The 25,274-nt window shown below is 44.4% G+C and overlaps 1 protein-coding gene across 1 annotated transcript in view; it reads right to left on the reverse strand.

Annotated features, from left to right (window-relative positions):
- The window catches only part of SLC6A15 (solute carrier family 6 member 15), a 65,689-nt gene extending 60,398 nt beyond the window's left edge, over window positions 1-5,291 (reverse strand). Inside the window, exon 1 of the mRNA XM_030214464.1 lies at window positions 5,181-5,291. The gene's annotated coding sequence lies outside the window, so the exon portion shown is untranslated. The remainder of the gene's footprint in view (window positions 1-5,180) is intronic.
- Window positions 5,292-25,274: the final 19,983 nt, after the last annotated feature.

The following is a 25,274-nucleotide window of genomic DNA, read 5'->3' on the forward strand; positions in this document are numbered from 1 at the left end:
AGTTGGACTTAGGCGTCATTTCAAAAATGCCCCTCCACGTAACTTTGTACATCTAAGTGCTTTGAAAATAAAAATAGAGCCCAGTCTTGGGGAAGAGCTGAGGTTTTCCTCTCCTAGGGTATTTGGTAGCAAGGAGGAAGTGGTCTTCCTGTTCCAGAGAAGCAAGAATATATTGTGCGGTGTGATGGGTTTCTCTCCCTGGGCAGGACCGGCTCAGCCTCTGAACCAGGTAAGCACTGGATCAGGGTGCCTAGTGATCAAGGCTGCCAAAATACTCCCTCTCTAACACCTACAATTCAGTAACACCTCTTCTCTCTCAACTCCCCCCCCCCCCCCCCCCCTCCCACACATGTACCTTAACACTCTAAAAGGCGCCAGTGGGAGTAATGATCCACATACCCTGCCTGCGCCCAGCCACGAACCCTACCTCTGACTCTTCCCGCACCCTCCAATACAACGTCCTATGTCGGGCTAGTTATAAGTCGTCTCGATTACTGCAACAGTACCTATGGGGGATGCACATCCACGCTACTAAAGAAATTGCAAACTGCTCAGAACGCAGCAGCTCGACTCATCTTCGGAAAATCGAGATTTGAAAGTTCAAGCCCATTACGTAAGAGGTTGCATTGGCTTCCTGTGAAGGACCATATCATTTTCAAAATCTGCGCATTGGTGCACAAAATCATCTATGGAGTTGCTCCTGCTTACATGGACACTCTCATTAACTTGCCGCCCAGGAACTCCCGCAAGTCAGCTCGCACGTATCTCAATCTCCACTATCCAGCTCTCAGTGGCCTCAAATATAAGACTGTCTGTGCTTCCTCTTTTTCTTATCTTAGCACTCAATCCTGGAACGGACTTGCCCCAAGTGGTCAAATTCACCCCAGATCACCCGACCTTTAAGAAGCGGCTCAAGACCTTCCTTTTCGGTAGAGCATATGCCGTGGGCCCTCCTGGTGTTACATCCCTCTGAGCCACGGCAGCCACATCGACAAACTGTCACCTTCCCCTCTCTCCCTCCTGTTGTTCCTCTTTCCCTTCTCTGACGCTAATTCCTGTATTTTGTATTAATGTTGTTTAATAGACTATTGTACGCCACAGTGAGCCTGTCCATGGGTGGGAATAATGTGGGATATAAATGCCATAAATAAATTACAGAAGAGGGAAGGCTCCACACTGTTTGTACACAGGGTGTGTGGATTGACGTTGCTGCTGCCAGCGCCCCCTACAGAGTGAAGGTAGAGGGGTGGGTTGAGAAAGAAGAGGGGATACTGGATTGTGGGTGATGGGGAGGAGGGAGTGGAAAGAGAGATATCCAGTCATGGGTGGAGGGAAGGAATGGAGGGAGAGATACTGGATTGTGAGGAGGTGGGGCCAGTGCAGTGTTGGGGGGGGGGGGATGCTAAAGAAAATGTTGGCTCAGAGTGCCACACTCCCTTGAGCTGGCCCCAACCCTGGGACTCATCAGGACCTTGGCCTTCTTGAGCTGGCCCCAACCCTGGGACTCATCAGGACCTTGGCCTTCTTGAGCTGGCCCCAACCCTGGGACTCATCAGGGCCTTAGCCTTCTACCCTAAAGGCTTAGGGGAAGAAGTGAGGTGAAGGGAGGGACCTGACATGAGTCCTGTCTCCTAAGTAGAGAATAGAGAGGAAGTTGTATGTCTGAAAAGCAGCTGAACCACAGGAGGAGACGGGAAGGATCATCGGGGAGATTTTGTCCTAACCTCTAGAAGAAGTGAGTTCCTCATAGGGGTTTGCATCCCCAAATTTCAATTTCCTTGGTGTGATGGGAATTTTTGGTTTTGTTCTGTTACCTTTTTGTCCAGTAGGGGAGCAATATCGTTTCCTGTAGACTGCATAGTATTTGTAAAGAGGGTGCACTCTTTCCTGATAGCGTACAAATGCGTGCACTGTTTGCACGCGCACAATGATTCACACATGCATGCACTCTCAGGAAACAGAGTGCCCTTTTTGCAAACAGTGTGCACTGTTTTGGAAAAGTGTGCATTATTAATGACACACACACACATTTTTTTTTTCTTTTCCTGTCCTTTCAAGAAAAACTACAGGAAAAGACACAGGCAATATCATTAATATTTTCTATGTTATTTCAAGTAAATGCAAGTCCTTACTTCCCTGCCTGAATCGGAGAAAGGATTGGAACCCAGAAGCAGACTGAGCACTTGCTGACTGTCTATGTGATAAGAGGAGGGACCCAAACCCTGGGTGCATCCTATTTGCCTGGTCCAGAGAGGCTGAGCATGAAGACCATGTGAAAAGCAGAAAAGAACGCTAAGACCCAGAGAACAGAGAAGGGATTTTTTTTTCCTAAGCACTAAAAAAACAAACAAAAATCTGTACAGCCTGCAAAGGGAGAGAGAGGATCTAAAAAGCGGAGACCAGGATACATAGACCCTATGCTGTAAACGTGATTCAGATGTATGAGCAGTTAGAAGCAGGTAAATGGGATTGCTGAGATCCTAAGGGGGAAAAAGTACTTACAAAGGAGCAGAGAGGGTTCAAAACCTGGCAGCCAATCAAGGAGTCTATGACAGGGGCGTAGCCAGACAGCAGATTTTGGGTGGGCCTAGTCAAGAAGTGGGTGGGTACCGAGTGTTCTTCTCCCCCCCCCCCCCCCCCCCCCCCCCGACAATGCAATGAGACCAGTATCAGCAGCTTAGGAAGCTTAGACTGCTGAAGTGGAAAGCAATGTTTTCAGCACCATCAGGGGAAGGGTCTTCAGCTGGTGGAGCTTGGGATCGCCACTAGGTAGCACTAAATATGTGCTGCTGTTGGGTGGGCCTGAGCCCTAAGTGGATGGGCCCCGGCCCACCCAGGCCCACCTGTGGCTACGCCACTGGTCTATGAGCTGGAGGGGACTAGAGAAGAGACTGAGGACTGTAAATACACATTTGATACCTTTTTTAACTATTTTACTTTGGCTTTTCTGGACTGCCTCATTCTTTTCATAGCCCTGTTACTCTATCTGTTTGTGCACATGGGGAAGATCAAATACATGGGAATTTTTTTTATTATAACATGTGCCTCCCTCTTTCAAGCTGTCGGAGCGAACTTTGCGTACCTGCACAGAGACAATATTCCAGTTTTATAGCCAACCATCAGGGGACCTGGAACTGGTCACTGTGCTTGGGGAAGGATTTTGAGGAGATTGTACATTAAGCAAGGCGCCGTGCCCCGATGGGCATGCGCGAGGATGCCAGCGGGGTGCGAGCTGGGGGCGGCGGGAATTTTCCCGCCGCACCGCAGCACCCTGCTGAGGTGGGTGGGGGGCAAAAGGGGTTTATAACCCCAGGGCGGAGACCGGCCATCCTCTTCTGGCGTCCGAACCCAGTCTGAACCCAGCCCCCCCCCCCTCCCGAATTAATGTGGATATGAATATGTATGTATTATGTCGCAGCTTTGGCGGGGTACCCAAGCCTGAGGGAGTAAGCTAGGCAGCTGAGCTTACGGTTGAGCCTCCTTGCTGTGCGGCGGGAAGCTCTGTATATGATTGGTCAGTCTTGCTAATGGCGGCGGACTGGGTTGGCTAGTAAGCCGGAAGGTTTGATTGGCTTGCTTATACCCAGGGTAATGATGTTTGTATTTAAAATAAAGCTGCGGCCAAGGTGTGCCACATTAAGAAATGCTGTGAGTCCTGTTATTATTTCAGTATCATGAATACCAGGAGGCCCGAGGGGTCTCGGCTGCCTATGTTATAAACCACAAATGCCCATTACAAAAGTTGTTTACTCGCCTCTGGGGTCACTCTCAGCCCCACTGAATCAGGGGACAGGCTATACAAAGAATGCAAGGAAATGTTTAATAATTTGATGCACCAAATCACCACATAATATTAAACTCCGTCTAAACGTGCGATTCAGGCGTTGTGTGTGACCTTGGTTTTGCAAACAGTAAAACAACCTGTAGAGGTCAAATTCCCCCCCCCCCCCCCCCTCTCTCTCTGTTCACATCTTTCTTCTTCACATCCTGTGGAATTTAAAATAGCAAAGGCAAGAATAAGAGACAGATGGAGGGATTTCTTTTTGCAAGTCCGATCAGAGCTAAAGATTACATTCGGGGGTGGGGGCTACCTCTGACTGGGTGGCTCTCCTTGCACTTCAGTGCAGCAGAAAAAGAGATGCAGGCTTGGGGGCGGTGGTGCTCAGCATTCTCATTTGCATATCTACCCAAATACAGTGACGTCACCGGTCGCAGTAACCTGCTGGTTACTCCAGCAGGATTTACAGAAAGACGAGGGGGAGGGGAGACAACGATCAACCCCAAAACACAACATACACACACATATTCATCCTCCATGATCCACAGAGCGATTATCATTAAGCGCAGCTTCCAGCTTAGGCGCTGGGAAATAAGACGGCTGCCTAAATATATCGGCAGATTAAACCTGGGCAGCTGCCCACGCCGCCCAATGCCAGTCTTCTATTCTGTGATTAAAGAGAGCTCAGTGTGGGCTTCAGACAATAAAGAAAGGAGCAACGGGCGCAGCTCCTAAGCAAAATGGCAGGGGGGGGGGGGGGGGCATCACATTAAATGCGCCTCCGGCACATGTGACACTTGCTCGCATCCCCTGGAACAGATCCGCACGATCCGTTTGACCGTTCAAAGAAAAGACGCTGCATCGCACCTTCCCTGACGCGCTGCATCTGGGCTTTTCGAAGCTCGTGGGTGGTAGAAAACACATGATGACACCGAAAAGCCGACATGAACCAGGAGACACGGAGCACACAAAATAAGAGAGAGAGGGAGAGACAAAAGCCCGGTTGTAGGCATTGCATCCGTACAAAATTTAACGGCAGCTTTAAGCCAAGCTCTAGCCTGCAATGCTTAGGCGTGTCCAATCCTTTAGCACACTGAACGCCACTGGCCATAATATTCCCTACCCCTCTCCCTCACACACTGAAAATAAATACACATTTATCCGCTTGCCTAACAATACTTATAGCACACATCATCCACCTTCTAAGGTTTTTCCTAGAGATAATCAGCCGGCATGGCAAAAAAAAGCGCGACCTAAGGTCTGCATTCCAGTAACTGCATCCACCAGACGTGGGCATCTTCCAGTTTTTCCTAAAACGGTCTAGCAATTAAAGCAGAGCACCAGCTCAGGATGGAAGAGCCTTCATGTTCCCTATGATCACAACCCCAGTACTCCTGCTTACCTCTCTAGTCCTGATTCATGGAAGTGAAGAATCGGGAAGGGGGATTAGTAGATCCAGTGATTGTATTTTTCCTTGAATTCATATGAAGAACAGAGCGTGTGGGTCTGTGTGATGAAGGCTATGCACATGTGTCCTGTTTCCCTCTGCAGCTGCAGCTTAGGGAGGCAGTGAGGGTGGGGAAAGGAGGAGGAGGATTGGGCGGGGGCTGGGCTGGCAGCTCCCCCCTCTCCAGCCGCACCCCTCTAACTCCACTCCCTGATGCAGAATTACCCTGTCAGCTTTGGGCCTGCAGATCAGGGTTCCGAGGGTCTCCTTTTACTGCAGCTAGAACCCCCAAATCTAAGGCTGCCAGCTTCGTCTCCTTCCTTCTTTCTTTCTTTATTATTACTACTAAATTAAAAATCAAAGCCAAGATCAGCTTTTAATTTTTGCCTACCTCATCCTTTGTCACTGGATCTCATCCCATTGCTGCAATTGTGTCCTGGAGCAGCAAGTCCTGATAAATATATGAAAAAGAAAGTCTTTCAGAGATCTGTCACAAGGCTCTCGGGCTGCTGCTCCTCAAATTGCACCTGAAGGTGTCTGCTGAGGGCTACTTACTATCATATGAGCCAACTTTTCAAAATGATTGGGGGGGTGCTGAATTTTTTTTTTTTTTACAGGTGGTGCATTCCCCCCTCCTCCCTCTCCTCCGAGTTCCAGTCCGACCCCAGCCCGACCTCTTCTCCCACAACAGTCCTCCACCGGTCCGCCCTCGCCTTCCTGCGTGCCGCCCAGAATTTTAAAAGTCATTTTACCTCGGGGTCCTGGCGGCAGCAGTGAAAGGTGAGCAGGCTCGGCGCTTCAGCCTTCCCTTCTCTCTCAGCTCTGGTCCCGCCCTTGCGGAAACAGGAAATGATGGGCGGGACCACAGCTGAGAGAGAAGGGAAGGCTGAAGCGCCGAGCCTGCTCGCCTTTCACTGCTGCCGCCGGGACCCCGAGGTAAGATGACTTTTAAAATTCTGGGCGGCACACGGGAAGGCGAGGGCGGACCGGTGGAGGACTGTTGAGGGAGAAGAGGGCGGGCACAGGGCAGGTCGGGCTGGCAACTTCCGACTTCCGGCGAGTGAAAATATTGGGGGTGCTCGAGCACCCACAGAGTTGGCGCCTATGCTTACTATAGAAAAACAGAACCCCAAATTGCAAGTGCCATCCTCCACCCCAAAGAAACAGTGCACACACTTATGTGTGATTAAACCGGGGAAAATAAAACCAGAAATAAAAATGTGTACCAGCAATTTGGAGTGGAGAAGTAGCCTAGTGGTTAGTGCAGCGGACTTTGATCCTGGGGAACTGGGTTCAATTCCTAGTGTAGCTCCTTCTGACTCTGAGCAAGTCACTTACCCTGTATATAGGCAGCATATCAAGTCTTGTTTCCATTTCCCTATTTGAGATTCTACATGGAATGTTGCTGTTGCTACTATTTGAGATTCTGGAATGTTGCTACTATTTGAAGATTCTACATGGAATGTTGCTAGCGGAGGAGTAGCCTAGTGGTTAGTGCAGCGGACTTTGATCCTGGGGAACTGGGTTTAATTCCCACTGCAGCTCCTTGTGATTTTGGGCAAGTCACTTACCATCCCCCTCCCTTAACAGCCATTGAACACCTTCCCTCCACTACTAGAGACCACACCCATTATTCCCCAAACAAGGCCATGATGAGACTAGGGGATGAAATACACAATCTTTGTTTGGGCAACTTTATCCACATGAAATTGCTGTGACAAGAATTACCAGAACCAAAATGGGAAGTGTAGACTTGTCAGTCTTCTCTCCATATTCAGCTACATTTAACCCCGAATGTCCAAAGTCAACCGCACGTGACCAATTCACTTTGCCCAGCAAGCACCCCTGAATAAAGGACTCATAGTCTAATTAGATTTAGCATCTGTTGATATTCTTTGCATTTTATCTTTCAAATGTGAGCATCATTATGAACATAGTGACTATGGAAAATGACCGAGCCTTGTAATTAGAATTTCCAGAAACCTTATCTGTTGTGCTGCATTGTCAACAAATCTCTGCTTACAAGCTGGACGAATAAAAAGCCAAGGTCATTTTCTCACTATAGGAAAATAAGATGATGATCGAGCATTTTTCAGTTTCCCAAGGAAGCCAGTGTAACGATTCCTTGAGCGGTGACACTGTGTAGAATAGGCAAGTTAGAAATAAATAAATGGAAGGAAATGAAATCTCTGTCATCCCTTAAAAGTCAACATAATGCAGTTCAGCTAAATGGACATCCCGGACCATGGGATAAAGTGGAAAATTCCTGTTCCTTTAAATTCTCTACCAGCTGACATTGATGTGGTCCTTACTGGGGGTAAAGGGCAGCCCAAACCTAGTTATTATAGTCCAGATTCTATATATGGCACTTAAAAAATACATGTTGAAAACATTTCTGCCTAAGCATATTCTATAAGCAGCACCTAGAATTAAGCATAGAATATGCTTAGTTGATATCCCAGTGCATAAAACTACATGCCTCCATTTACACCAATGAAAACATGGTATAAATCCCAGCAAATAGATTTATTTAGATTTTGCTCACACCATTTTCAGTAGTAGCTCAAGGTGAGTTACATTCAGGTACTCTGGATGTTTCTCTATCGCAGGAGGGCTCACAATCTAAGTTTGTACCTGAGGCAATGGAGGGTTAAATGACTTGCCCAAGATCACAAGGAGCAGCAGTGGGATTTGAACCGGCCACCCCTGCCTGGATTGCAAGACCGATGCTCTAACCACCTGGCCACTCCTCTACTTGATTGAAGCACCGAGGGCCATAATCTATAACAGAACGCAAACATTTTGGAATGCCCACAAAATGCCCATTTTTCCACCCATAATGATGTCCCTTTTGCTTGCGCATTTTAAAATTTAGGTGAAGTGCATTACAGAATACGCTTAACAAGTTGTGCGTAAATTCTAATTATTGCCAATTAGTGCTAGATGGGGGGAGAGCAGGGGTTGGGAGGAGAAAGAAAGGGGAGATGCTGGATGGGTAAGGGGCACCTACTAATAGGCTGCACGTGGGCGCCAGAAATCCTGGGAACAAACAATTGAAAACTAAACACAGAAAACAGCCTTAAGGCCTCTGAAATTTGTGCTACTTAAAAAATAATCTGACTTCAAGTTGCTGAAAATCCATTTTGTTTATTTTTATTGTATATGAAATGGAAACGTTCAAATATTTTCTTGCTTACTGACTGTACACCAACTTGGGTACCAAATTACATGTTCCTTGTTCTTGGCATCACACCCTTTCTTCTTGGCTAGCATTCAGCGTTCAACAACAAGCCATATGGTAGGGTTTAGATTCTTTAAGCATTTTGATTCTGAATTTTATCTAAAACAACCACAGTGTTTGTTGGACCGTTGAAATCTTATTTCTTGCTCTTCTTGTGTTTCTTTTACAGGGAGGAGTATTCTACAGACCTCTGTTTAGTGAAGGGAAATCTTGCCTCACCAATCTACTACATTTTTTTGAAGGGGTGAACAAACATGTGGATAAAGGTGAGCCGGTTGATATTGTGTATCTGGATTTTCAGAAGGCGTTTGATAAAGTACCTCATGAAAGACTCCAGAGGAAATTGGAGAGTCATGGGATAGGAGGTAGTGTTCTATTGTGGATTAAAAACTGGTTAAAAGATAGAAAACAGAGAGTAGGGTTAAATGGTCAGTATTCTCAATGGAGAAGGGTAGTTAGTGGGGTTCCCCAGGGGTCTGTGCTGGGACCGCTTCTTTTTAACATATTTATAAATGACCTAGAGATGGGAGTAACTAGTGAGGTAATTAAATTTGCTGATGACACAAAGTTATTCAAAGTCGTTAAATCGCAGGAGGCTTGTGAAAAATTACAAGAGGACCTTACGAGACTGGGCGTCTAAATGGCAGATGACGTTTAATGTGAGCAAGTGCAAAGTGATGCACGTGGGAAAGAGGAACCTGAATTATAGCTACATCATGCAAGGTTCCACATTAGGAGTCACAGACTAAGAAAGGGATCTAGGTGTCGTTGTTGATGATACGTTGAAACCTGCTCAGTATGCTGCGGCTAAGAAAGCAAATAGAATGTTAGGTATTATTAGGAAAGGAATGGAAAATTAAAAATGAAGGTGTTATTAATGCCTTTGTATTGCTCCATGGTTCGACCGCACCTTGAATACTGTGTTCAATTCTGGTTCCCGCATCTCAAAAAAGATATAGAGGAATTAGAAAAGGTACAGAGAAGGGCGACAAAAATGATAAACAGGATGGGACGGCTTCCCTATGAGGAAAGGCTAAAGCGGCTAGGGCTCTTCAGCTTGGAGAAAAGGCAACTGAGAGGAGATATGATAGAGGTCTATAAAATAATGAGTGGAGTTGAACAGGTAGATGTGAAGTGTCTGTTTACGCTTTCCAAAAATACTAGGACTAGGGGGCATGCAATGAAGCTACAAAGTAGTAAATTTTAAACAAATCAGAGAAAATGTTTCATCACTCAATATGTAAACTCTGGAATTTGTTGCCAAAGAATGTGGTAAAGGCGGTTAGCAGAGAGTAGGATTGCGTGGCCAGTATTCTCAGTGGAGGAGGGTAGTTAGTGGGGTCCCGCAGGGGTCTATGCTGGGTCCGTTGCTTTTTAATGTATTTATAAATGACCTAGAGATGGGAATAACTAGTGAGGTAATTAAATTCGCCGATGACACAAAATTATTCAGGGTCGTCAAGTCACAGGAGGAATGTGAACGATTACAGGAGGACTTTGCGAGACTGGGAGAATGGGCGTGCAAGTGGCAGATGAAGTTCAATGTTGACAAGTGCAAAGTGATGCATGTGGGTAAGAGGAACCCGAATTATAGCTACGTCTTGCAAGGTTCCGCGTTAGGAGTTACGGATCAAGAAAGGGATCTGGGTGTCGTCGTCGATGATACGCTGAAACCTTCTGCTCAGTGTGCTGCTGCGGCTAGGAAAGCGAATAGAATGTTGGGTGTTATTAGGAAGGGTATGGAGTCCAGATGTGCGGATGTTATAATGCCGTTGTATCGCTCCATGGTGCGACCGCACCTGGAGTATTGTGTTCAGTACTGGTCTCCGTATCTCAAAAAAGATATAGTAGAATTGGAAAAGGTACAGCGAAGGGCGACGAAAATGATAGTGGGGATGGGACGACTTTCCTACGAAGAGAGGCTGAGAAGGCTAGGGCTTTTCAGCTTGGATAAGAGACGGCTGAGGGGAGATATGATAGAAGTGTATAAAATAATGAGTGGAATGGATCGGGTGGATGTGAAGCGACTGTTCACGCTATCCAAAAATACTAGGACTAGAGGGCATGAGTTGAAGCTACAGTGTGGTAAATTTAAAACGAATCGGAGAAAATTTTTCTTCACCCAACGTGTAATTAGACTCTGGAATTCGTTGCCGGAGAACGTGGTACGGGCGGTTAGGTTGACGGAGTTTAAAAAGGGGTTAGATAGATTCCTAAAGGACAAGTCCATAGACCGCTATTAAATGGACTTGGAAAAATTCCGCATTTTTAGGTATAACTTGTCTGGAATGTTTTTACGTTTGGGGAGCGTGCCAGGTGCCCTTGACCTGGATTGGCCACTGTCAGTGACAGGATGCTGGGCTAGATGGACCTTTGGTCTTTCCCAGTATGGCACTACTTATGTACTTATGTACTAGCTTAGCGGAGTTTTAAAAAAGTTTGGACGGCTTCCTAAAGGAAAAGTCCATAGACCATTATTAAATGGACTTGGGGAAAATCCACTATTTCTGGGATAAGCAGTATAAAATGTTTTGTACTTTTTTGGGATCTTGCCAGGTATTTGTGACCTGGATTGGCCACTGTTGGAAACAGGATGCTGGGCTTGATGGACCTTTGGTCTTTCCCAGTATGGCAATACTTATGTTTTCTTAAGGGTTTCTCTCGTGCTTTTCAAAATATGATCCACAATATTTTATAGAAAGCTCTTTGCCACAACCAAGCAAAAGAATGTATGGCTCTGTTGAGTATTTCCTCTTTCAGAATTCATACTACTACGGTTTCTGTTTGTAACCATGTTGCTAAGATGTGCTAATTACTCTGCAATATTTGGGACTGGTGGATCTAATTCATAGGATCATTTATTTATTCATTTGATTGATTGATTGATTGGTTGGTTGATTGCCCACTGGTGCACTCCTCCCCACCTGCTTCACCACTGCCAATGACAGGAAATGGTGGGAGAGGAGCAAATTTCTGTACCCCCTATTTGCACCTTGTACAGCTATGCCACTTGTACAACCCTTGGCATGGCTCTGCCTTTCCAATGCTCGTTCACGTGTTCTCCCTTCACATCCTCATTCCTTGACTTGCTCTTTCCCCTGCACTCACTTGCATGCTGTCTTCCTCCATTCATCTTCCTCACTCAACCCTGTGCTATTTCTCCACACTCTCACCTCCCTTTGAATTGTCCCTCAGTCATCTCCCATGCTATCAACCCCATTCACTCACATACCACCCTCATATTCTCTCCTTAGCCAATCCTCTCCTCGTACTGTCTCACCCGTCACTCAGCCTCATACTCTTTCTTTATCCTAGTTGTAGCTGATTGCTCAGAAGACAGTTCGGTCAACAGCTAGAGGGAAGCTTCACACCATGCACACCAAGAATGCAACCAGCAGGGCCTGCTGGGGCTTCAGGCTATGCTCTCCAGGCACTGTTTGAGATTCAAGGCACTCTGTAGTCAATTTAGGGCACAGGTCCCATGTGCCCAGTTGAATTGATATCCAAGGGGAAGCCCGAGAAGTAACACCAGAAAATATTTCTTCACAGAAAAGGTGGTGGATGCAGGAAATTGCCATTCAGGGAGAGGCGGTGGAGATAAACATTTATGTTTACTAATGTCAACTTCTCATTTTGCACTCATGAGAGGAATCTCTGACAAACTATTTTACAATACAACTGTATTGGCATGATTCTTCATAACTGGTTTCTTCTAACGTGGAACTGGGTAAACCCCTTGCATCAAGGGGACCTATGAAGCAAAATTCAGCCACTCCATATTTTCTGTTAATTTTCTTTTGCCATTGCATACATTGCTTTCCTGAAGAGATGTGAGCAGAACCTACAGCCTCCTCATTTATCAGCACAAACGGCTAATGTGCTCCGTGAGGTAAGCATCCCAGAACCTGCTAGTCTCATGCATAATTGATGCCCATGGTATCACTTTACCAGTGCCTGTTCTAAGTTTAGCCTGCAGGTAATTTTTCAGAGAGGAGAATATTGAATTGCAGATAGCACGGTTTCCCGGGAAAACAATGCATGCATTAGTTCATCAGTTTCATTCTCAGTGTAGATTATTTTACATATATAAATATGTTAATGATGCACAAGTATTAGAGGTCAATTTTTCAAATGGACATATACATTCACCAGTGGTCAGTGAATGTATAAGTCCAATCTCTGGATATTTTAAATCGCTATGCAAATAGGGGGAAATTATATAAGTGGGTGCCTTCTTTTAAGTGCCCCAATGCTATGCAATGAGAGTCTCTTCTATAATTCTATCTGGACTGCCAGATTCCATTATAGAATACTAGCACAACCCAGTACTGGGATGTATAAAATCTAGGTGTCTGCATTTACACCAGCCATAGACCTGACATAACTGGGGGCATCTGCAGCAAGGGTGCACGTAACTTACAATACCTGTGTCATGCGTAAGTGGCAGCACCAGCTATGCTCCGCCCACGTGCTGCCCATGTGGCAGAATAGCACTTAGTCGCTCTGCCACCATTTATACATGTGGAGGAGTGGTCTAGTAGTTAGAGCACCAGTCTTGACATCCAGAGGTGGCTGGTTCAAATCCCACTGCTGTTCTTTGTGACCTTGGGCAAGTCCATTGCCTCAGGTGCAAACTTAGATTGTAAACCTCACTTATCACCCCTACCACTGCAATTTCCCCACCCCTAGCTGTCTGTTCGTCTGTCCAATTTAGATTGTAAGCTCTGTTGAGCAGGGACTGTCTTTTCATATTAATTTGTACAGCGCTGCGTAAGTCTAGTAGCGCTATAGAAATGTTTAATAGTAGTAGTATGAGCCAAGTATAGGACAGTCAAGCCATTGTGACATCACTGATGAGGTTGGCTCTTAGGCATTGGTGGATTGAGGCATTATGACATCACAATGTCAGCTCTGGTTAAATCACCGCAGTTCCTCAGTACCTTTCCGCTCACATCTCTCCCTACACTCCTCCCCGTGAACTCCGTTCGCTGGGTAAATGTCTCCTGTCGTCCCCCCTTCTCCCCCACTGCTAACTCCCGGCTCCGTTCCTTCTATCTCGCTGCTCCCTATGCCTGGAATAGACTCCCTGAGCCAGTACGTCAGGCTTAGTCTCTGGCTGTCTTCAAGTCTAGGTTTAAAGCCCACCCTCTTTGCTACTGCTTTCGACTCCTAACCATGACTCTCTTACTCAACACCCTCACTTATCACCCCTACCACTGCAATTTCCCCACCCCTAGCTGTCTGTTCGTCTGTCCAATTTAGATTGTAAGCTCTGTTGAGCAGGGACTGTCTTTTCATGTTAATTTGTACAGCGCTGCGTAAGTCTAGTAGCGCTATAGAAATGTTTAATAGTAGTAAACCCTCCAGCGACAGAAAACTACTCAGTGTACCTGAATGTAATTCATCTTAAGCTACTACTGAAAAGGGTGTAAGCAACATCTAAATAAATAAAAAAGGTTCACTTATCTGCAAAAGTAACATCATTCCTGGAGGAAAAGCCCATAGTTTGCTATTGAGACAGAAAAGTCCCTGTTATATAATTTTATACAGACGTTATTTTGTTAAGGCAGGCAAGACAAGTCACTTATCTGAATAGTCTGCAAATTGTCTGGATCCATCTATATAAAATGATATAACAGAAAAATTCTAAAAAATTGCAACAAAAAATAACACGAGGTGGATGGGGGTTTTGTCTATGATTATATCTGCCACACAAAGGACACTATAGAGATATTGAGTCCAAGTGGCTTTATGAGACTTTCCCCTCACTCCTTATGGTTGTGTATGGTTGAACCACTTGTTAAATTTTGGCTTGAAGTGCACCGTTGGTGTTGTTTGCCCTCACTGGACATAGAAGTCCACCAGAGAGGTGAGACCTAGAAACCAAAGGTAGCACAGAGCTTGATGTCGGTGCCAGGCAAAATGGTAGAGACTATCATAAAGAACAAAATTACAGAGCATATTCAAAAGCATTGATTAATGAAACAAAGCCAACATGGATTTAGTGAAGGGAAATTTGCCTCACCAATCTACTATATTTCTTTGAAGGGATGAACAAACATGTAGATAAAGTCAATATTGTGTCAATATTGTGTATGTGGATTTTCAAAAGGCATTTGACAAAGTACCTCATGAAAGACTCCTGAGGAAATTGGAGAGTCATGGGATAGGAGGTAGTGCTCTATTGTGGATTAAAAACTGGTCAAAAGATAGAAAACAGAGAGTAGGGTTAAATGGTCAGTATTCTCAATGGAGAAGGGTAGATAGTGGGGTTCCACAGGGGTCTGTGCTGGGACCGCTGTTTTTAACATATTTATAAATGACCTAGAGATGGGAGTAACTAGTGAGGTAATTAAATTTGCTGATGACACAAAGTTATTCAAAGTTGTTAAATTGCAAGAGGATTTTGAACAGTTACAAGAGGACCTTATGAGACTGGGAGACTGGGTATCCAAATAGCAAATGACGCTTAATGTGAGCAAGTGCAAAGTGATACATGTGGGAAAGAGGAACCCAAACTATAGTTACGTGATGTAAGGTTCTACATTAGGAGTCACTGACCAGGAAAGAGATCTAGGTGTCATCGTTGATGATATGTTGAAACCCTCTGCTCAGTGTGTGGTGACGGCTAAGAAAGCAAATAGAATGTTAGGTATTATTAGGAAAGGAATGGAAAACAAAAATGAGGACCTTATAATGCCTTTGTACCGCTCCATGGTGCGACCACACCTCTAATACTGTGTGCAATTCTGTTCAACACATCTCAAAAAAGATAAAGTGTAATTAGAAAAGGTATAGAGAAGGGCAACGAAAATGATAAAGAGGATGGGACGACTTCCCTATGAGGAAAGGCTAAAGCAGCTAGAGCTCTTCAGCTTGGAGAAAATACGGCTGAGGGGTGATGTGATAGAGGTTTATAAAATAATGAGTGGAGAGGAACGGGTAGGTATGAATCACTTGTTTACTCTTTCCAAAAAATACTAGGATTAGGGGGCACATAATGAAGCTACAAAGTAGTAAATTTACAACAAATTGGAGAAAATATTTCTTCACTCAACATGCAATTGAACTCTGGAATGCGTTGCCAGAAAATGTAGTAAACGCAATTAGCTTAGCAGTGTTTAAAAATAAGGTTTGGATAGCTTCCTAAAAGAAAAGTCCATAAGTCATTATTAAGATGAACTTGGGAAAATCCATTGCTTATTTCTAGAATAAGCAGCATAAAATGTATTGTACTGTTTTGGGATCTTGCCAGGTACTTGTAACCTGGATTGGCCACTATTGGATGGTGGGCTTGATGGGCTCAGACATTTGTAGGTATTTTCTGCACAAATGTGGTGCTCCAAATGCAGAATAGGAGACAAAAGCAAAACTTATTGTAGAAAAACAGTCTTTAATACGTTTTTTTGAAGCTCCCAGGAGTTACGAACGAGAGTGCTCTAAATGTATGCAGTAATCCAAGCCTGCTGGGGCTCAGCTTCTATCTTACTGCAGGGACCCATAAAGTAAAAGAACATTTGGAATTAATTGTTCAACAGAAGGCTACAACAGGAACAAATCCATAAAGTAACTGACAGGTGGTCACTCTAGGTTTTATGGCAATGAAACTTGTGGGTTTCTCAGAAGAACATGAGGACACAGGCCATGGGGAATTAGCATTTTCAAGCAATCTTGTATTAGAGAATAGAACAAACAGAAAAACTAATTTGGAAAGAATTATTCTACTGTAGACAATTTACTATAATAGCTATATTACATAAGTACATAAGTAATGCCACACTGGGAAAAGACCAAGGGTCCATCAAGCCCAGCATCCTGTCCACGACAGCGGCCAATCCAGGCCAAGGGCACCTGGCAAGCTTCCCAAACGTACAAACATTCTATACATGTTATTCCTGGAATTGTGGATTTTTCCCAAGTCCATTTAGTAGTGGTTTATGGACTTGTCCTTTAGAAAACTGTCTAATCCCTTCACCACGTTCTCCAGTAACGAATTCCAGAGTTTAATTATGCGTTGGGTGAAGAAACTTTTTCTCCGATTTGTTTTAAATTTACTACACTGAAGTTTCATCGCATGCCCCCTAATCCTAGTATTTTTGGAAAGCGTGAACAGACGCTTCACATCCACCTGTTCCAATCCACTCATTATTTGATATACCTCTATCATATCTCCCCTCAGCCATCTCTTCTCCAAGCTGAAAAGCCCTAGCCTCCTTAGTCTTTCTTCATAGGGAAGTCGTCCCATCCCCTCTATCATTTTAGTCGCCCTTCGCTGCACCTTTTCCAATTCTGCTATATCTTTCTTGAGATGCGGCGACCAGAATTGAACACAATACTCAAGGTGCGGTCGCACCATGGAGCGATATAACGGCATTATGACATCCTCACACCTATTTTCCATATTTACATTCTTTGAGATGGTGTATAGGGTTGATGGTATCTAGGAGCCCTTTTAATAAGCATCGGTAAGCCCAATGCGGGCTTACTGCTCGCTATTCTGGAACCACTGCAGGAGCCCAGTGGTAGCCCTGCGTGTGCCATTTCATGTTCTATGATTACCACAGGGTAAGCACTGTTTCCAACTCCCTCCCAACACTAACAAACACAAAATGCATATCACAAGGACCTCAATAAACATACTCTCCCTAACACTACTATCCACCACAGAAACCCTTATGCTAGATGACTACAACATAATCCCTACACTACGCACCACAAATCACCATATTATCAACACTGAACTCCCACAAGACAGACTCCACACTCACAAATGAATAAATGCATCCAAACAAGCAGGCAGCAAGACAAATACCAAAACCAACCAACCAACCACAAAAACCGACACCGAAGGAATCAACCAAGCCCAAAATCCCAACAACCGTCAATTGGTGAAAATTCCCAAAGTATCGATAACAGAGGATAGCTATCTGCCAATACCAGTGGGAAATATTAACTTCAGGTCAGTGGTAAACAAAATCAAAACAATCAAAGACTGGATACTGGAAGAAGACCCGAGACAGGTCTTCCTAAACGAAACCTGGATACACGACAAAGAAGACCCCATAAAACTAGACCTATGTTCCCCAGGATACAAAATACTACATTGGACTAGAAATGGAAAAAAGGATCTACAGATCCTTCTTCACAGTCGGACCCATTGCAGAAACCATCACACAACAACTAGAAATCGCCTCGATTAAAATAGGCAACAAAACCCTACATAACCAACTAACATGCATACTATTCTACAGACCTCCAGGAAACTGGAAAACACCCCAAACAAACTTCATGAGCTTCATCTCAAACTCCAGCCTAACTAACCCAACATCCGGATAATAGGAGACATTAATCTACCCTTGGAGAATCAGAATTCTGAAAGCACCAACGATTGCATAGAATTCCTACACCTCTGGGACTTCCAAACATCAGAAGTATCCACAACACATATCAAAGGCCACTCACTAAACCTGATAGTGCAGAGACAAACCAGGATTTCAAAATACAGAACCAGAAATGGACAGAAACTCCCTGGTCTGATCACTTCAAACCGAACACGACCTTCTACTGGAAGGAACAAAGAATCAGCCCAACACAACAAAAACCCTACATAAATCACAAAGAAAGGTCAACACAACCAAATTCTGGGCCTCCATATACGACAACCAATGGTCACCACCAACAGATTCCACATATTTCATAACAGAATGGGACAACAGATGTACCACTCTACTAGACACAATAGCCCCTACAAAATTCAAAACCATATAAAAACAAAAAACGAGGACCTGAAAGAACTAAAAACCCAATGCAGAAAACATGAATGGATTTGGAAAAAAAACAAAAATTATTCCACCATCTGCGCATGGAGAGAAGTACTAAGAAAATATAAAAACAAAATTAGACAGGTCAAGAGAAAATTCCTCTGCTTAGAGCTTTATTGTATTATACACATGCTATACTTCTCTAGGTATGTTCTTCTGATTAACAGTTTTTATTTATGGTGGGATTACATATCGAGAAATCCATATGGCAAAGAATAAAGGGTTAATTTTGTATATGATTTATATTACGCTGGCATCATGTTTGTCATATCCACATTTTATGAATATTCTAATATGTTGACTATTAAGGTTTTCATTTGCATTGTGCCTGTCTCTAGCAATTGAAAACAAAATATTGAAGCATCACTCCCCACTGGCAGCAGTGCAGTCGGAGGGTCCTGCTCAGCTTAGAGGGAACAGCATTCCTGACCCTGCATGTATCATAATGCAAGAGTACTGTGTTTCTAGTGAGCTGTACCCAACCAGCCAAATGGTTTTACTACTACTACTACTATTTAGCATTTCTATAGCGCTACAAGGCGTACGCAGCGCTGCACAAACATAGAGGAAAGACAGTCCCTGCTCAAAGAGCTTACAATCTAATAGACAAAAAAAAGTAAGCAAATCAAATCAATTAATGTGTACGGGAAGGAAGAGAGGAGGGTAGGTGGAAGCGAGTGGTTACAAGTGGTTACGAGTCAAAAGCAATGCTAAAGAGGTGGGCTTTCAGTCTAGGTTTAAAGGTGGCCAAGGATGGGGCAAGACGTAGGGGCTCAGGAAGTTTATTCCAGGCGTAGGGTGCAGCGAGACAGAAGGCGCAAAGTCTGGAGTTGCCCTCCATTGCCCCAGGTACAAATAAGTACCTGTACATACTGTCTAAACCTCTTTGAATGTAGTTGCAAAAACCACAGAAAGGCAGTATATCAAGTCCCATTAACAAGATTCCATGCACAATCTCAAAGAGTAGCAACATTCCATTTAGAACCCCAAAGAGTAGCAAGATTCCATTCAGAATCCTAAGTACATAAGTATTGCCATACTGGGACAGACCATCAAGCCCAGCATCCTGTTTCCAACAGTGGCCAATGCAGGTCGCAAGTATTACTACTACTACTACTACTATTTACCATTTCTATAGCGCTACAAGGCGTACGCAGCGCTGCACAAACATAGAAGAAAGACAGTCCCTGCTCAAAGAGCTTACAATCTAATAGACAAAAAATAAATAAAGTAAGCAAATCAAATCAATTAATGTGAACGGGAAGGAAGAGAGGAGGGTAGGTGGAGCCGAGAGGTTAAAGAGGTGGGCTTTCAGTCTAGATTTAAAGGTGGCCAAGGATGGGGCAACACGTAGGGGCTCAGGAAGTTTATTCCAGGCGTAGGGTGCAGCGAGACAGAAGGCGCTAGATCTTCTGAATCTACTTCCATGTGGTTCATTGCTTATTGCAGTGGTTCCTGAACCTGGTCCTGGAGGCCCCCCAGCCAGTCAAGTTTTCAGGATATCCACATTAGGCTTACTCCTCCACTCCACAAGACCACAGAATGTTCAATTTCATCTCCTCTCCCTTTCCCTTACAAATAAGAGCTGCATTCAAAAAAAAAAAAATTAGTTATATAAAAGCAACCAGTTAAGAAACCAATTTTCTTACATTTTAAAGATCATTCTAAATTACCAGAGTGCTCAGAACAATTGGCCCTTTAATTACTCTTCTAAAAACTTGGTTAAAATGAGCATTTTGGGATCACGTGTGCCTCAGAAGAGGCGTAGAGGCAGAGGGGGAGACTTTCCACCTTATAATTGAAAGAGAAAAACGCCTAGATTTCGACCCAAATCGGGAGATAGACGTTTATCTCACAAAAACGAATAAATCGGTATAATGGAAAGCCGATTTTGAACGTTTTCAACTGCACTCCATCGCGGAAGCGTACAAAGTTGACGGGGGCGTGTCGGAGGCGTGGCGAAGGTGGAACTGGGGCGTGGTTATCGGCCGAGGAGAGATGGCGCCTTTCGCCGATAATGGAAAAAAGTATGCGTTTGTAGCTAGAATTTAGGGCACTTTTCCTGGACCCTGTTTTTTCACGAATAAGGCCCCAAAAAGTGCCCTAAATGACCAGATTACCCCAGAGGGAATCGGGGATGACCTCCCCTGACTCCCCCAGTGGTCACTAACCCCCTCCCACCACAAAAAAATGATGTTTTACAACTTTTTATTTTCACCCTCAAATGTCATACCCTCCTCCCAGGCAGCAGTATGCAGGTCCCTGGAGCAGTTGTTAGGGGGTGCAGTGGACTTCAGGCAGGTGGACCCAGGCCCATCCCCCCCTACCTGTTACAATTGTGCTGCTTAATGCTTAGTCGTCCAACCCCCCCAAACCCACTGTACCCACATGTAGGTGCCCCCCCCTTCACCCCTTAGGGCTATAGTAATGGTGTAGACTTGTGGGCAGTGGGTTTTGAGGGGGATTTGGGGGGCTCAACACACAAGGGAAGGGTGCTATGCACCTGGGAGCTCTTTTACCTTTTTTTTTGTTTTTGTAAAAGTGCCCCCTAGGGTGCCCGGTTGGTGTCCTGGCATGTGAGGGGGACCAGTGCACTACGAATCCTGGCCCCTCCCACGAACAAATGCCTTGGATTTATTCGTTTTTGAGCTGGGCGCTTTCATTTTCCATTATCGCTGAAAAACAAAAACGCCCAGCTCACAAATTGTCGAATAAAACATGGACGTCTATTTTTTTCGAAAATACGGTTCGGTCTGTCCCTTCACGGACCCGTTCTCGGAGATAAACGCCAATGGAGATAGACGTTTTCGTTCAATTATGCCCCTCTTTGTAAAATATATGTTTTACTGGTAACACATAGCCCACTTTCTGTATCAAACTATATTAAAAAGTAGGTTCCCTTTAAGAATAAGGATGCCCTAGATACATTTCACATTCACTTTATAATAAGGCTCTCTAGTTCCCCCTAGTGATACAAGAGTTAATGCATAAGCAATGATTAAAACAATTTTTAACATTGTTAAGAATCAAGGTGTATTTTTAATATTGCAGCTATATTTTTCTGATAGTGTTGTGGCTACATTTTCACCTTTTTAAGTAGTGGGGATATCTCCAGAGTACTTGTCCAATGAAGTAATACATACAAATATTTTCCATAATGCTAGACTCAATAAAATCAAAGTTGATTAACTGTATTATCACCTAAAGACTTCCTAAAAGTCTGACAGGACAGATAAGAGTTCTTGTACCTTTTTAATGTCTTAGGCCCAGATGCATTAAAGACATTGGTAATTCCCGTTCCCTACCAATTCCATAGCGAATCGGTAGGGAACGGGAATGCATCAACGATAGGGAATGCAAATGAGCTACTCGTTGTAGCTCACTTGCATTCTCTAGTCCTTCGGTACCTGAGTCGGAGAATCGGGACGTCCCTTTAGATTAGGCTCCTCTTCCTGGTCTCTTCAGCCAATCAAAGCGGGCTTAGCTGGCTGTTGTCAGCGAAACATGCTCTGATTGGCTGAAGAGACCAGGAAGAGGAGCCTAATCTAAAGGGACGTCCCGATTCTCCGGCAACCAGGAAAATAGAAAAATTTCGCTGTGGAGGGGTAAGTGGCGCGGCGAAGACTAAATAGAAGGGGGAAAAAAAACAAGCGCCGGCAGAGCAAAAAACTGCGAAAAAATAGTCTCTCACAAGTGCAGGGAGAGTACGTCCTTAAAGGACACCCCTCACATGCGCTCCCTGCTTTTTTTTTTTTTTACCTTTTTTGGGGGCCCTTTTCCTTTCCGATTCCCTCACAGGAGCCCTAACAAGAGGTCAGACATCTCGTTAGGGTTCCTACGGTAAGGGAATCGGAAAAACGGTAGTGCATCTGATTATAATGGGCTGCAACGGTACTGCAGCTCATTATAATAGCTTTTCAATCATTTGCATTCTGTTTTCGTTGCCTGCTACCGTGGCAGGGAAAATGCCCTTAGTGCATGCCCGGGGTGAACTACTTGCGTTTTAAACTGGCTGGAACCAGTTTAAAATGCAAGTTGTGGGCTCATTAGGTTTTGTGCATCTGGGCCTTAGTTTTAACTTTGTACAAGGTAAATGGGGACAGTGAGGTAGCCCAATGGCCATAGCAGCAGGCTGGGACCCATAAAGCCCAGGCTTAAATCTCACAGCAGCTTCCCGTGGCCCCAGCTCACCAACCTACTCCACCCCACCCCAGGATGGGCAGAGACAGCACCAGCAATCCACCTACCATCACACCCATAGTAGCCCCCATAAGTCATTCATAGCATGTTGCTTGTGTGTAAGGAGAACCATCAACCTTCAAGGTAAAAGCAGGTCTCTGAAGATCAGTGGTGCTGTTACAGCAACCCCTTCCCGAGAAGACATGGTTAACTGCCAGACTTACACTCAGGAACAAAGCTAATTGAGACCACCCAGTTTAGCCTTTCATCTAACATGTGACCAACTTCAACTCATGAAAAGTCATTAATCCACTACATCACACTCACAGCATTTTTATAAGCAACAATTACCATAGTACAAGGATCTGATTTGTCCAGTCTCTTTTGATAAAACATTTTAAAGACAGAGAGGGACATTTTGCTTTATTATAACACTGCTGGAAAGAATGTACAAATCAGCCGTGGCCTGCCAACGAATTGTGTATACAATAATGAAGGATTTTTCTCTGCATGTTTCAACTTGTTCAGTGTAAATAGGGGTCAAGTGCAAATAAAGTTCATGGCTTTATGGGATTGTATGGGTTGTAATGTGTGAATGGCAGTTAAAATTAAATATCTGAGTATTGGTTTTAATTTTCCACAAAGAGCAATTAATGAAACATCATAGTCAATTATTCACATTCATCGTTCCCACTGCAGATAGGCAGACTGATGCCCTGTGTCGCTGTAAATGTGTAGAGGAATGTAGGATATGTATAAGTGAAAAGGGCAGCAGTGTTTGGCAGTGTGGCTTGTGTCAGTGGTGGCCCTATCATTAGGCCAACTGAGGCTTCAATCCCCTTCCCTGAGCCTACCTTTGTTTAATAAAAGGTAGCAGCAGCAGCGATTCCCATAGGCTGCCCTGCTTCCAGTATCGGCCTCTTCTCCCTACTGCGGCCCGCCTCTGATGTAACTTCCTGTTTCCTCAGAGGCAGGCCGCAGTAGAGAGAAGAGGCTTGTGCCGGCAGCAGGGCAATCTATGGGAAAACAAAGGTAAGGTCATGGAAATAGGTTGAAGAAGGAAGGCGGAGATGCCAGACTCGGGGGGGGGGGGGGGCATCTCAGTCCTCACCTCATGTGGCTGATTGCCTTGGGCTGCCTCAGGGATGCATTGGGGAGGGACCTTCTGTGAGCCTAAGGGAATGTTGCTATAAGTACACAGAGATGTGAAATGTGATTGAGTGCAGGGAGGTGTGTGAGGGGTACCCATAACTGTAGCGGGGTGTAAGCTAGTCTGTTTTCTGTATGCAACTATGTAACACTGAACAAAAACAAACATTTGAGGGGGTCTGTACACAATACACTGCTTTGGTGCCAGGGTGAGTGTTTATTTATTTGTATTTTGCTCACACCTTTTCAGTAGTAGCTCAAGGTGAGTTACATTCAGGTACACTGGGAATTTCTGTCCCTCCTCACAATCTAAGTTTGTACCTGAGGCAATGGAGGGTTAAATGACTTGCCCAAGATCACAAGGAGCAGCAGTGGGATTTGAACTGGCCGCCTCTGGATGTCAAGGCCAGCACTCTTAACCAACAGGCCACTCCTTTGGGGATCACTGATTGAGGAGTGTGTTGAGAGGTAAGTTGTGTGGAGACACAGCAAGGGTATAGGAATTGTTGAAATTCTCCAACCTGGTCTTTAACCTGGGATCACCTACTGGATACCACTGATTCTAATCTCACAACAACAGGCCAAACATTGCCTCAAGAAAATATCAGTGACTATGTTCTCTCCTAATCTGTAAAGACATTTCAAACATTGTTGAGCAGTTGACTATCTGCAAGTCACAAAACATTCATGGGGAACTGTCCTGGAGGTAGCAAAACAACTCCTCCTAATAACATTTTGAATCTTTTTAAATAGGGGTAACAAGTTAATGGAATGATCTACACATTTCTAGGTATTTATCCATTTTTGATCCTAGTCAGTCTAAACTGCACTTACAGACTAGGTCCTCTCTTAACTTAGCCACTGCTTTCTCAGTCATGAAATGGATCTCCTCCATTAGGGACACTATCACTTGTTCATTAGATCCCATTCCTTCTAAACGGATCAGTATACTCGCGCTAGGCTTTCTGGTCAGCTTCTTTGATAATTCTTCTCATTCCTGGCTGGCCACTCTTTTTCTGCTACCTTAGCCTTAGTAATTTGTGGCTTAATTTTAAGCTCAGTTACTTTGAAAAACTGTTATTGCTGATGATATGAGTAACATCACTGGAATGCAAACACATCATTGAATCACATGCATTCAAATGCATATGATTTTTAGCAATTGTAATTGTTTTAAATTCATTTTTGTGATGAGATTTTTGTTGTCCACACTTCTCCTATGTATATTATCTCTCTATATAAAAGGCAAAACCAACGTTCTATGAAGCCTCCAGCCGGAAGTGTGAAGGGGGCGAGATATCCGGTTTCCCAATGAGTGTCTGCCCCGCCCTCTCTGTAACACAGTCAGTGAAGGAAAACAGCAGAGCACGAAATCAAATCGCTGGCTCTGTAACAGTGAAGGACTCAGAGGGGGGAGGGGAGAGAGGCCAGAGGGCAGGGACACACACACTCCCACATGCACACAGAAGAAAACATTGCTAGCCCCCGTTTCATTTGCATCAGAAACGGGGCTTTTTTACTAGTAACATATATATTTCTTGTTTTGTCTTTGGTTTGTAAACTGCTTTGCTTTGCCTGGTATATGACAAAGAGGCATATGACGTCCTAATAAACACATATTTTCACAAATACGTTGAGAGATTTTAAGCCCCATTTTAG

This window comes from Microcaecilia unicolor, chromosome 9 (genome assembly GCF_901765095.1).
Source record: "Microcaecilia unicolor chromosome 9, aMicUni1.1, whole genome shotgun sequence".
Lineage (NCBI taxonomy): Eukaryota > Metazoa > Chordata > Amphibia > Gymnophiona > Siphonopidae > Microcaecilia > Microcaecilia unicolor.